We start from the raw sequence: 265 nt of genomic DNA, 5'->3' as shown, positions 1-265 counted from the left end.
GATGATGAGCATAATTCTATGGTAAACCAAGTGTCTGATATGTGGTTGCTACTTTTTACTCACTTTGGTTACTTTCAAGTATTTTTACTCACTATAATTACTAAGTATTTAAGTACTTTAAATTCACTTTAATCATTTTAAGCACATTTACTCAAATACTGTAGTTTTACACCCTTTATTCACATGTAAGTACTTTTACTCAAATAAAGTACTTTTAACTCCATTCATTCACTTTTAAGTACTTTTACACAAAGTACTCGCAAAT

Source organism: Gymnoscopelus microlampas (genome assembly GCF_963454915.1).
Source record: "Gymnoscopelus microlampas genome assembly, chromosome: 13".
In the NCBI taxonomy this organism is placed as follows: domain Eukaryota; kingdom Metazoa; phylum Chordata; class Actinopteri; order Myctophiformes; family Myctophidae; genus Gymnoscopelus; species Gymnoscopelus microlampas.
This window is presented reverse-complemented; position numbering follows the sequence as displayed.